Genomic DNA, 12,837 nt, shown 5'->3' on the forward strand with positions numbered 1-12,837 from the left:
AGTAAAATCCCATGGTGGTGGGTGGCCAAAGGACATTTTGAGACCTGAGAGGCTGCCTGATTCATTTGAGGTTGTTTGCATTGCTGCTATATATATAAACTCTGCTTGCTATCCTTTCTTCCAAATCTTCACTAAAGGCTCTTAAACTCATGAATGTTTAATGTAAATAGGCTTTTAGGCAGGGAGCTCAGTTTTGTTTCTGGGTCAATGGAGTGCAGAAATCTTGAAGAGGGCTTCAGACTCTCACAGGCCCTGGAATGAGAGGTGTCGAAGTCAATTTTATGGAAATCTCTAGGGGTCACGATGAATGGAAAGGAGGGAGGACAGACTTTGGCTTATTCAAGGAAAAGCTGGCCTGCAGAGAAAAAAAAATTCAAACTCACTTTTTCTCATCCATTTTTAACCCAGAACACCGTCATTACCAGGTTTGGAAACACAAGACTCATTTTCAACTTTTGGTCATCAGTCTTTTTTCCATGGAGTAACACTGCCACCTACTGGTAATTATAAAACATTTTATAATAGTTTTAAATTTGCAAAATCGAGAATTGGGAAACTTTTTCACTTACTGACAAATTCTTCCTTTGTGCTGGAACACAAACTTATATGAGGTTCTTTGTCCTCAAAGACTTTATATTATCTAATGGCAAATTTAATAAAACTTCTTACCATTCAGGATTCAGGCATCATTTCATTGGTATAATCTTTCTTAAGAGCAGGTTCCCATCCTTCTGAGGCAGAAAGTGACTATTTCCCTTGGGCTCTATTCTATCCTGTACACATTTCTTTCTTAACCCATACTATATACTACTGTACTTATTTTATTACAATTGTCTGTCTCCCAGACCAGATCATAAGCCCCTTAAAATTCAGGCACTGTATTCTTTCCACATTTATACTCCCAGCACCTGGAACAGAACCTGCATATTACAGCTAATAAATATATGATATATGAGTAAATTAATGACAGTCAAAAAGCATAGGCAAAACAAGTAGCACTCTATAAAACTTTTATTAATTTAAAAGTTTAAATAAATTTTAAATATTTTAACAATTTTAAATAAATATTTTAACTCTAAATATTATTATATTATTATATAATAATATTTTATACTTCTTTGTGTAGGTGGTATATTTTATCTTGTCCAAAAAAACATTTTACAAAATCCATATACAATGAATCACAATAAAGAACAAAGAGAAAGTTACTTTATCAGATAATTTTCTCATCAGCCTACAATCTATAAACTCTTAATTACCATAGGATAATAAAAATAAGACACCAGTGGACTCTGTCTCAACTCTTAAGAGAACCAAGTAGCAAGAAACATTCAGAGTAAATAAATTTTATTTGATGAGATATAAAGGAAACTAAAACATGTTCTACCTGAATTATCCATATTAACTACATAACCCAGGATCAGAGAGTTCAGTTTGAGATCTATTGAGATCCTCCTATCAATTCTAAGGAACTCCAGAGCACTCAGGTCTCTCCCTGGAAATTAATTTCCCCATGGGGAAAGATAATCGGCCCTCGATTAAGCATCCCATCTGAGTCTGAATAAAAACTAAAGAACTCTCTCTCCTTCAAAATTCTCTGGGAAGTCATTTCCAGGGAATATGGCTACTCACCTTCAGTCAAGATAGGGTCAAAGAATATGCAAAAGTAGTGCAGGGACAGCAGGCCAAGCCTTATGACATGGCCTTGTTTCACAATGTTTCACAGGGTTCTGCATAAAGGCACTGTTAACAGAGAACCTGAACACCTTAGCAAAATCTGATGTAAATTCCTTTAAGTTCTTCCCGTTTGCTTCAGATTTTCTATTTGGCATCCATTCTTCTTTCCTTTTTGTCTTCCTTTCTAATGTTGATCTCACCCTTTCCCAGTTAAGTTCTGAGACCTTAATTCATAAACCATCTCTTGTTTTCATTTCCTCCAAGTCTCCCTACATATTGCAACACTAAGTCTCTTCTGTCTTGAAGGGAAAAAGCCCTCCTCGAGTCCTGTTTCTGAAGACTCCAGTGACATATTTAATCTCTTCTTCCTTTCACTGTCAACCTTCATAAAAGATTTTACATGCTGCCACAACTCTCTTCTCCCTCTTATGGTGCAATTCCTTGAGATCTGAGTTTCTGCATATTCCTGTGTTGGTACTTTCCCCAAAATCATCAATAACCTCCAAGTTGTCATATTCAGTCACTCCTACTCCATTTCTGGAGCCTTTGACAACAATGATTACTGCTCTTTACTGACATAGGCTTCTCCCACATTACTGCCCTCCATCTTCTTCCTACTTCAGATCAGTTCTTCTGTTTCCTTCCCTGGAACCTCTTCTGTCTTCTACCTCTAAAATAGAAGGTAAAAGATATACTAAACAGTTTAATTCCTCATCTTGTTCTCACATAATATATTCTTCCTTAGGGATTTCGCCTATAATTTCTGTCCTTTGTTGGCTTGATAAAGATCTATTAATGGTCAACCATGTAACAAGTACTTTCCTTGGAGCTTGTGACTTAGCAATGAACAAGAAATAACAAGATCCCCATTGTCATCCACTGATATTCTAGTGTGCATGTGTGTTGGAAGGGAAGGGTAGGTAGTGACAGATACTAAACAAATTAAAAGGCAAATGAACAACAAAGTATCAAAATAAATTTCCGAGCCTGGTCAGAAAAAGTCTCTTAGTACCCAAGGTTGGCATAGATTAAGCCCGAGAACATCTAATTAGGAAGCTTGCCAGTTGAGGGTTTTGAGTATAGGTGAAGATCATCGCTCAAAGTGAGCCCACTTAAGCTGAGTTGACTCTAACTTCTGGCCAGATCTCTAACACCAGAGGCCAGATCAGCCAAGAAGTATCACTAGGCTCTGACCAAACTGCAGGAGAGGAGTCCCAAGTGCTGGGACTTGGGAGAGCAGCAACCAACAAAGGATATCACCACAGCAACCAGGGGAGCCTTGAGACAGTATGTGAATCTGAGAATCCTGACTTCAAGCAGTAAGATCACAGAAGCCACCTCTGTTTCACAAATGCAGATGCTATCTTAAAGTGAGAAGCTGAGACCCTGAGCAGTTATATTAAGACATTAAGTAAGCACTGTTGAAAAGAAATTTTTAAATTCTTATATGAGCCTAAGTTTTAAACCTGATTAAAACAATTTCCCTGTATTTTTTGTTGCTGTTTAGTTTGCTCCCTCATATTCCCATTCCCCCAAGAGGCACCTGGTTGAGGACTGTAAATGGTGTATCGGAGCAGTGATAGCACATAAACTCTTCCCTGTAGTTCTGAGTTTTGAAATCGGTAGATTTATGACATGGCTACATATTTGTTTCTAATTCTGACTTCTTGCTTGTGTTCCAGACCAGGATTTTTAAGTCTGGTGGTCCAAAACAAAATGTATCTCTCCTACCTACAGACCAGCTTTTTCCTAAATCACTTCTATCATTAAAATGGATTTCTGATCCTCCTAATCAATCAGGTTGAAAACTTTGGAGTCTCCAAAATGTCACAAGCCTAACCTGAAACACTGCTCAGACATGTTTACTGATATATTCACTGGCACTCTGCTAACTCAGGACCCCTTTAACTCTCATCTAAAATATTACAAAATCTCTTAACTGGCTTTCCTGGGGACAGGGCATGAGGACAGGCCTGTGTGAGTGGCCACAACATATGAGAATATTTGTATTCACATATTAATACCTACTAGAGAATACCAACCAAAAAAGAGTCAGGAAACAACCAAGTATACAGAATACTAACCAACTGAAATCATGTAGCATCTGCCACTGTCACCTTAGTGCTGGCATAAGGGACAAAGTAGCTATGGTGGCAGCCACAGAGGCTATGCAAGGGCCCGACAGTATGGACTCCTTCTCACCAAGGCTGATCTAGCCAATCACTACTGCAGATGATCCAACCTGCCAGTAACAGAGATCAAAGCTGAGCCCCCAATATGATACATTCATTCCCTCAAAGAGATCAAGACTCAGCACAAATTGATTACACTGGACCCTTTTCACTCTGGAAGGAAGTGATTCACCTGACAAAAATCAACACATATTAGTATGGATTTGCCTTTCCCAACCAGAAGGCCTTAGCACCACTTCCTGAGAGCTAACAACATTTCAGATCCACTTTAACTATATCCTACATAATATTACTTCAGACCAAGGGATCCTCTTTATAGCAAAGGATATAAGCAAAGACCATGGGATCCACCAGTCCTATCATATTCAGAAGCTGCCAGCCTAAGAGCAATGGAAGAGCCATTCTAAAGATATGACTGAAGCACCCCTTTGGAGATGATACCACATGGACAGTATCTACCCTCCACCAAAATGCAGTTATACTCTAAATCAATCAGCATTATATGGTGCTGCATCTGTAATAAGTAAAATACATATAGCCAGGAAACAAAGTGGTAAAGGAGGAATGGCCTCACTTGCCATCATTCCCAGTGACCCATTTAGCAATTCATATTTCCCTTCCCAGCAATGCTAGGTTCTACAAAGCTACAGATTCTGTTCTCACCAAGCAATACAGCTCATTAAAGTTTAAGTTACAACTGCCACCTGGTCACTTCAAGCACCTCTGGCCAAGAGACCAGAGGGCAAGGAGAAAAATCACTAATCTGGGAGAAGTAACTGACTTTCGTCATCATAAAGACATAGGACTTCTGTATTTTTATCTAAGAGGGAAATACGTTTTTATCACCCAGATGGCAAACATGTTTGTCATATGAAGAGTATATATGAAAGGTGTCTCTTCATACTCCTTTGTCTAATTTTGACAACAAATGGACAAAAGCCACAATCTGGAGACTAGAGAGAGCATGGTGACTAGGCCTCAGAACCTCTGAGATATAAGAGACTCAATGACCTCAGATAATCTGTCTAGACCAGCAGAGGCATTAGCCAAAGGTAAGGGGAAATCCAGAATTGGTAGCACAAGGATATAATGAATTATTAGTTGTAGCCCCAGGACCAGCTATAGCAAGAAAGACTAGAGTTAAGGAGTTAAGTCCTATTTACCATCCTATTTCCACAGAGACCAATCATAACCCTAGAGGAACTAATCCCAGATGGAGTACACTTATCATATAAAGCAAATAGATGATACTGGAAACTGTCAGGATGTACTCTCTAGGTCTTTCCTAAGGACAGAGGCACTCTACCCCAGGTGTGAAAATACTGTATGCAGCAGGTCCCAACTGATATCTCCCTAGGAACTAACCTCAATTGAAGGGAGCTTCCTCGCTCAAGGGTATGTTATGTTCCCTTTCCAGAGGAAGCCCACATCAAATAAATGGACCATGAGAGGTATAAGGGCCAGTCCCCTTGCCTCAATTCAGAAAAACTCTGAAGAGCCATCTCAGGTCCAGAGCTCCATATTCAGAAAGTTAATTGCATCACAGTCCAACTTCTCTCTCTTCCAATCCTGTCTTATTCACTTCCTTATGAGTATTTTTCCCAAAAGTACTCCCCAGTAGATCTTCGGCATGCAATCTCTGTCCTTTTGACATGTTCCCATTCATCTCTGAGCAACTCCTTGCCTTCTGGCACGTTAAAACAATGCAGGCTTATTGTCCTACTTTTCCTGCCCTGGAATTAGTCATTTCTAAAGAAGCACTATTCCTGAATTAGAAGAAAAGACTGTAAGAGAAATTAGTGAATCCAGGAAAAGCCTTTCAAATTTCTATTTTAAAAATCTTCAAGTTGAAAGCTGGAGAAATCAGAATACTTCTTTGTAACTCTAAGTATTTTCCAACAGTCTATCACCATCCAATGAGATTGAACATGTGTATACTTACTTTATTATTACTTAGCACTGTTTCCTCTCATATCCTACTGTTACTATTCACTTTTGTTAGTGTACTTCCTCAAGACTTCTCTAATCTCTGAATCCTCACACATCTGTATATATTTTTCTCCCTGACAAGTAACTGAAAGTTTAGCCGACTATAGGATTCATGGGGTATAATTTCCTCACTAATCCATTCATATTATCCTATCAGCTTCCAGTCTCCAAAGCTGTATAAAGGAAACTCAATCTCAGTCTGATTTTTTTTTTCCTTTGCAAGTAACTTGTTTTTGTTTTGTCTTTTTATCTAGAATCCAGTAAGATTTTATCATTACCCTTGGAATTTGAAAATTTTATAGGCATATACCTAATATTAGTTTTTCTCATTAACCCTAATTAAAACTTGGGTTGAGGTGAGGGAATGCTTCAAGATGCAAGCTTAGGTCTTTCTTCTGATACAAGGTCTTAACATTATCTCTCTTTTTTTAACCTTGTGGAACTCCTTGTGATATTATATCTCTTGGATCTATCAAGTCTGTCTTCTCTCATTATTTATTTTTAGTTTAGGTTTTTGGGGGTTTTATTTTTAACAGTTATACATGTACATCATTTAAAACTTTACAAGACTTGCTATAAAAAACACTAGGCGGGGATCCCTGGATGGCTCAGCAGTTGAGCGCCTGCCTTCAGCCAGGGCCTGATTCTGGAGTCCCAGGATCGATTCCCACATCAGGCTCCCTGCATGGAGCCTGCTTCTCGCTCTGCCTGTGTCTCTGCCTCTGTGTGTGTGTGTGTGTGTGTGTGTGTCTCATGAATAAATAAATAAAATCTTTAAAAAACAAAAACACTAGGCCCCACACATGTCAAATTACACCTGAAGCAATTGTTTTCAACCCTTTCTGCTGGGCTTTGGTGTTTATCCCCATCTGCTAAATAATATTCTTATAATCTTACATTCTTACTTTTAATTAAAGGCATTAATACCTACTAAAAATATTTATTACAAATAATGAGAATTTAGTTTTCATATATAACCACCATTCTCAACACACAAACACACACACGGGTTCCTTGTTCTTCCAAAACCTTATCATGACAGATCAAAATCCATCTTTTTTTCCTATCCAATCGCTACTCTTGCTGCCCGCACTGGTAACCAGCTTTTTTCTATCAGACCTGTTTATTAAGAATAATATTCTTGGGGCACCTGGGGGGTTCAGTCAGTTAAGCATCTGCCTTCAGCTCAGGCCATGATCCCAGGGTCCCAGGATTGAGCCCCAAGACGGGCACCCTGCTCAGCAGGAAGTTTGTTTCTCCCTCTGCAACACCTACCCCCACCCTCACTCCTCGCTTGTGTTCTCTCTCACTCTCTTAAATAAATAAAATCTTTTCTAAAAATTATCTTTTTTAATTTTTCACTTTTCTGTGCATTTAATATTTATCCCCCATGTTCTCCAAATCTTGTATAAATCTTTCCTCAATACACTCAAACCCATTAGGTAATTTTACTAATTTCATCTTCTTAAAGAAGTCTCTCCTTAAGTCTTCTGACCTGTTTCAATCTAAATTGGTTTATTTTCAGGCCTGCTACACAACTGTCATTTGGTATCTCTTTTCACCAACACTTTGTAAATTCCTTTGCTTCTCTTTTGTGTTAGATCCTATTTCTTAAATTTGGTTTTCTTGGGATCCCTGGGTGGCACAGCGGTTTGGCGCCTGCCTTTGGCCCAGGGCGCGATCCTGGAGACCCGGGATCGAATCCCACGTCGGGCTCCCGGTGCATGGAGCCTGCTTCTCCCTCTGCCTGTGTCTCTGCCTCTCTCTCTATCTCTCTATGACTATCATAAATAAATAAAAATTAAAAAAAAAAATTAAAAAAAATAAATAAAAAATAAATAAATAAAAAAAATTTGGTTTTCTTCTCCCTTGGTTCATAACATTATTTTGATAATGCACAACTTTCAGAATTTCCATAGAAACAGTATATGAAAATTGAGTTTTAAGTGAATGTCTTTGTCCTAATTCTTTTTTTTTACGTATTTGTTCTTAGTTTTTAGATATCTTACTCTTGATTTTTCCAATCCACTATTCAGGCAGATCTCTAGAGTACCTCTTCCTTAAATTCATCTACTGATGAATTACTGATGGTTAATTTTATATATAAACTTCAGTGGCCTTGAGGTGCCCATATTATATCTGAGTTTATCTGTTAGAGCTGTTTCCAGAGAATAGCATTTGGATTGTTGGCCTCAGTAGACTGCCTTTCTCAGTGTGGAAGGGCATCTAATCTGTTGAGAGCCTAAACAGAATTAAAAGATAGAGGAAGGAGGAATTTGTTCCTCTCTTCCCACTTCATCATTTGAGCTGAGATCTCTCACTTCATCTTCTCCTGACCTTGGATGGGATTTATACCACTGGCTCCTCTGGTTCTCAGGCCTTAGAATTTGGAATGGATTACTCCACTGACTTTCCTGGGCCTCCAGGCTCAAACAGCAAATCCTGGGAATTCTCAGCCTCCACAGGTTCTATTTCTCTGGAGAACCTGGACTACTACAGATTTTGGAACTGAGAGTGGAGTGCTCCTATAACAAATATCTAAAAAATGTAGAAGTGGCTTTGGTACTGGATAACAAACAGTGGCTGAAAAAGTTTAAAGGTGCATGCTCAAAATGAAAGGGCCATTCTGGTGAGGTCCCAGAAAGAAAAGAGGAGAGGTGGAAAAAAAACTTCAATCTTCTTATAAAATATTTAAATAATCCTGAACGGAATGCTGGTAGCAATACAGACCACAAGCACACTATGATTAGGTTTCAGATGGAAATAAGGAACACATTATTGGAAACTAAAGAAAAGATGATCCTTAATTTAAAGTGACAAAGAACTTGGCAGAACTGTGTTCATGTTGTAGTGTTTTGTGGAAGGTAGAACTTGCAAGCAATACATCAGCTATTTAGCTGAGGAGATCTCTAAGCAAAGTATTGAAGGAATGACCTGGTCCCTCCTGAACATTTATGGTAAAATTGTTGAAAGAAAGAAAAGAAAGGAAGAAAGGAAGAAAGAAAGAAGGAACTAGAACTTAAAGATTGGAAATGTTTTCAGCCTATCCACACTGCAAAAAATAAAGTGTTTTTGGAAGAGGGCACTAATGGTGTAGCAAAGTGACCATTTAATAAGGAGATTAATACCTAAACCACAGACCTAAAATATCCATCTCAACAGAAGCCAGGTGCTGTTCTTCAAGATAAGGAAAGAATAATAACAACACTACCACCACTACCACCACCCACTGCCAAGGTAAATCAGAGATCATCAAAGTTGCCACTGCTATCACAGGCCCAAAGTGCAAGAATTCAGGGGACAGAATGGTTTCAAAGGGTAGGATGCCTCTTTCTTATATCTAAACTAAGACAATATGGAATTTTATTTCACTCAATGAGAGAACTTGTATTTTAATTTGTTCATATAGATATTTCCATAAAGCAAACTATAACAAATATTCAACAGTAAGTGTATTACAGGCCACAGTCACTGATCATGATTCAATGACACTAGAAATAATTTTTAAATGGTTTGAAACATCTTAAAATCTGAAAATTAACTGATCAAAGAGGAAAAATCACAGGCTCCCTAGAAATTAATGGAAAGATAAATACACAAAAATGCACAGAACACAGCAAAAGCCATACTTAAGTAAAAATTTATGCCCCTAAATCCTTTCATTATGAAGAAAATGACAATCACATGAATGTTATATTTACCTTAAGGTTAAAAAAAAAAGCATAAAAGTAACCAAAAGAAAATAAAAAGAATGAATGAATAAAAATAACAGATATAATTAGTGATACAGAAAGTTGGTAATTCCAAAAATGTGTTTTTTTAAATGCTTAAGAATATAAAACAAAACAAATATTAGCAAGACTGGGAAAGAATAAATGTATTATTTCCTAGAAAATATAAATAACCCAAATTAAACCAAGTAGTAAACCCAAAATTACCAAAGAAAGACTAGAAAGGTGACTATCATTTATTTATTTACTTACTTACTTATTTACTTATTTATTTAGATCTTATTATTTGAGAGACAGAGGTGGAGAGTGTGCATGAACTGTGGGAAGAACAGAGGGAAAGGGACAAGCAGACTCTGCTGAGTGCAGAGCTTGATTCAAGAGCTCAATCCCATGACCCCTAAGATCATGACCCAAGCACAAATCAAAGCCCAATGCTCAAGTGACTGAGCCACTCAGGCAGCTATTATTTTCAATAACACATCCAAAAAAACCTTTAATCCTGAATTCTAGGGGCACGTGGGTGGCTCAGTGGTTGAGCATCCACCTTTGGCTCAGGTCTTGATCCAAGGTCCTGGGATCAAGTCCCACATCGGGCTCCCCACAAGGAGCCTGCTTCTCCTTCTGCCAATGTCTCTGCTTCTCTCTGAGTGTCTCTCATGAATAAATAAATAAAATATTTTTTTTAAATCTGAATTCTAACAGTTAAGTAATAACCACAATGTTATTTAAATTATTCCATACCAAATAAAAGATGAAATGTTTTCCAATTCATTTCATAAAACCAGCAAAACTTTATTACCAAAACTTAATTGAGAAACAAACTCTAAAACTATATACCTTTCTAATTATTTCAGTTGCTATGGCTACATAAAAAATAAATAAATAACCCTAATACTGACCAAGACACCGTTTACTTTGCTCATGAATCTGCAATTTAAACAGCTTGTCTCTGCTCCACTTAGCGTCAACCAGGATGGCTCAAAGGCTGGGGACTGAAATTAAATAAAGCCTCATTCACTAATGTGTCTGATGGCTGACGCTGTCAGATGAAACCCTGGCTGGCTTCACATAGCTTCTGTATGTAGCCTAGGCTTCCTCATACTATAGTGGCTAGGTTCCAAAGGTAAGCAACCTGAGAGAGCCAGGCAAAAAACAGTACCACCTTTTCTGACCTAACTTCCTTCTAAGTCATATCAGCTCCTCAGTTCAAAGGCCAGCGCAAGTTCAAGAAGAGGAGAAATACACTCAGCTTCTAAGTGGCATGGTTCTAGAAGAACATGTGTAATCACAAATATTGTTGAAATCAGTTTTCAAAATACCATATGCTTCAATCCACCTTCTGGCCACAGCAGTTCACATCCTTCCAACATGCAAAAAATATACTCATTCCCTCCCCCAATACCCGCAGCTACTAGGCTCAGGCTTGAGGTCCAGGTATGGATGAACTTCTTGGGTACAGTTCCTTAGATATAGCCCCTTGAGTATAGTTCCTCTTGATCTGAAGAGCTGTAAACAAAAAAGATAAGTTATCTATCTCCACAAACATGAATACAAAATGAAGAAGCAGACACAGGTCCATTAAAAGTTTAAAACCCAACTGGGCATATGCTGCCAATTCTTCAACTAGGGAATGATCCATGTGGCTCATGTCTTCCTACTCTGGGCTGTAAGTTCCATGGTAAATAGCCTGTTCTTGGCATTCTTCTTAACTGTAGAAGTTTGAGATCCAAAGGCCTCTTTTCATTTTGTACTGTCTCTGTGCCTTTCAGTCTAAATTGATATACTCCTTTCAACAACTATGTGGATCACAAGAATTAGAAAACAAGCCACAGACTCAGAGAAAATATTGCAAAAGACATATTGATAAAGTACTATTACCTAAAATATGCAAAGAATTCTTAAAACTCAAAAGAAAAAGAACCACCAGATTAAAAACTAGGCAAAAGATCTGAATAAGCCTACCAAAGAAGATACACAGATGGCAAATAAGCATATAAAAAGATGTTCAACATCATATTAGGAAAATACAAATTAAAATAAGATACTACTACACACCTACCAGAACGGCCAAAATCCAGAAAACTGACAACACTTAATGTTGGTGAGGATATGGAGTAACAGGAAATCTCATTAATTGGTGGTAGAAATGGAAAATGATACAGAAACTTTGGAAGACAATTTGGCAGTTTCTTGCAAAACTAAACATACTCTTATAATACCATACAGACATCACACTCCTTGGTATTAACCCAAAAGAGTTGAAAATTTATGTCTGCACGAAAACCTGCACACGGTTTATAGCAGCTTTACGCCCAACTGCCAAACCTTAGAAACGGCCACAATGTCCTTCTGGAGGTGAATGGATAAACCATACAGACAACAGAATACTACTCAGTATTTAAAAGAAATGAGCCATCAAACCATGAAAAGATGGAAGAAGTTTAAATGCATATTACTAAGCAAAAGAAGCCAATCTGACAAGGCTACATACTATACGACTCCAACCGTATGACACTCTGAAAAAGGCAAAACTATGAAAACAGTAAAGATTAGTTTGTCAGGGGTTGGGGGGAAGGATTAGATGAATAAGCAAGCATAGAAGATTTTTAGGGCAGTAAGAATATTCTGTATGATATTATAATGATAGATATGTGTCATTATACACTTGCCCAAACCCACTGTACACACACCAAGAGTGAATCCTAATGTAAACTACGGGCCAGGAGCTATAATGATGTGTCAGTGCAGGCTCACTGATTTTAACAAATGCACCACTCCGGTGTATGAGAGGGACGGAGGATATGGGGAATCCTGTGCTTTCTGCTCAGTTTTGTTCTGAACCTAAAAATGCTCTTAAAAACAAGTATTTTTTTTTAAAAAGTGTATGGACTTCATGTGAACCAATTCATAATCCACTACATTAACACCCATAAACTTCAAAATAACTCCTTGAGCTTTCCATAAGGTTCTGAGAGACAGTGCTCTTAAAATTCTTAGAGAATCTTTTGTGTTTAATAAAGAAGATCTATGAAGCACTGCAGGTCCTCAGCTCCTTAAAGAAACTACTATCTGGGATCCCTGGGTGGCGCCGCGGTTTGGCGCCTGCCTTTGGCCCAGGGCTCGATCCTGGAGAACCGGGATCGAATCCCACGTCGGGCTCCTGGTGCATGGAGCCTGCTTCTCCCTCTGCCTGTGTCTCTGCCTCTCTCTCTCTGTGTGACTATCATAAATAAATAAAAATTAAAAAA

The 12,837-nt window shown here is 38.1% G+C and overlaps 1 long non-coding RNA gene across 2 annotated transcripts in view; it reads right to left on the reverse strand.

Annotated features, from left to right (window-relative positions):
• Positions 1-367: 367 nt before the first annotated feature.
• LOC121492813 overlaps positions 368-12,837 on the reverse strand; it is a 42,672-nt gene continuing 30,202 nt past the window's right edge. Inside the window, exons 2-3 of one of the 2 annotated variants that reach the window (XR_005988303.1) lie at positions 10,926-11,095; positions 368-2,347 (exon numbers count right to left, since the gene is read on the reverse strand). This is a non-coding gene — a long non-coding RNA (uncharacterized LOC121492813). Of the gene's footprint in view, positions 2,348-10,908; positions 11,096-12,837 lie in introns of both variants that reach the window. The other variant, XR_005988302.1, reaches the window with a different exon arrangement.

The sequence above is a fragment of the Vulpes lagopus genome, chromosome 6, assembly GCF_018345385.1.
Source record: "Vulpes lagopus strain Blue_001 chromosome 6, ASM1834538v1, whole genome shotgun sequence".
NCBI lineage: Eukaryota > Metazoa > Chordata > Mammalia > Carnivora > Canidae > Vulpes > Vulpes lagopus.